A 1,490-nucleotide genomic window follows, 5' to 3' on the forward strand; every position below is an offset into this window, starting at 1 on the left:
CAATCACACATAACTCTTTTAAAAATATTAAATGAGATAATTTATATAAAATGCTTTGCCTAGTACCTAGCATGTAAGAAACAGTCAATGTTAATTTTTAATCATTACATAATAATGGCTAACCTTCATACAGAATTTTATAATTTATCAAATTATTTAATTTTTCAAGAGGAAAGTAGGCCTAATTTCCTTAGCCCTTAGTGCTCTCAGAACTTGTAATATTTTTGAGAGCACAAAAATGGAAATTGAGATGAGAAAGTGCTATTGGAACATTCAGAAAGTGTTTTAAAAATTTTTTAAAGTATCTTTTCTAAAATTAGAATACTAATCATCATAGAAAAATACAAAATACAGATAAGCAAGAAGAAAAATAGGTTAGTTTCAGCATTATAATAAACCTATAAAATAATACTGGTTTGTTCTATTTACTTTCTGTATATTTTCATGCATAATTTTGTACATAATTGTGCCTGTATTTTCCAAAAATATATAAAATGTAATAATATAAGAAATGAGCTTACTTCCATCAAGTTGAAAGATTTTGGAGAAATGTTTCTTTAACTCCTAAAGTAAATAAGGGTTGCCTTATTTAAATGCACTAAATGACTTACAGCGATTGTACCAATTGTTTAGTAGACTCAGGTGTAGGTTGGTTCTTAATGAGGCAGAGCATGGCTGGGAGAGGTGCGCTGGGTTGCTCCATGTGCGTTACTGCGTGAGAGAGGTTATTTATTAAAACATATGGTTATGGGTGGAAGATGTGGCTTCTCACATCACATTTGAGAGGCAGTCATATCTAAGGAATTCCTCTCTCCATGAGTTGAGATGATCCTGCTTGATAAAATATAGAAAATAATTGGAGCCTCATTGCTTCCAAATTCTTAATCTCTTTACATAAGAAATAGCAGTCTTTTGCTTCTAGAAGTGAGGGGAAAGTCAGGTGGTTCTGTCAATGTTAGGCATTTAGAATACTAATCTCTACTTTAAGTGTTCATGTTATCGTCAGTGCAAAATGCTGACGTGTCTGAGTCCACATGCCAGTCACAAGGACATGACCCAGTGCCACGTCATCCTGGGCATCTGTGTTTGCTTGTGTGGCCTCTCTACATACTTTCAGTGTGTTGCTGACACTTTTAAACTTTTCTCTCTTTTTCATTAGAGTGCTGGTGGTTCATAATGTAGACCAGGCACTTCTGAGAGTGGGCATGTGTCTCTGCATCCTTCCTTGTAGAATCCACTCCAACCCCAGTTTGTGGTGACATCACAGAGCTCTTATTGAAGGACATCTGCTGAATCCTTCATTCAAAAAGCTCTGGATGTGGAAACTCTTTACGAGGGGCTTAATAAATGGTGACTGAATTAGTGTGGGAATCAATGAAGGTTTGGGCAGTAGAGCAAATGAAGGAATCAGTGGATGAATGAATAAAAGTTCTGAAATAAGAAAGCGTTTTTCATAAAAGGAACAAGTGGATTTTATCTGGTTGTGATAA

Source organism: Hipposideros armiger, unplaced genomic scaffold, assembly GCF_001890085.2.
Source record: "Hipposideros armiger isolate ML-2016 unplaced genomic scaffold, ASM189008v1 scaffold_258, whole genome shotgun sequence".
Lineage (NCBI taxonomy): Eukaryota > Metazoa > Chordata > Mammalia > Chiroptera > Hipposideridae > Hipposideros > Hipposideros armiger.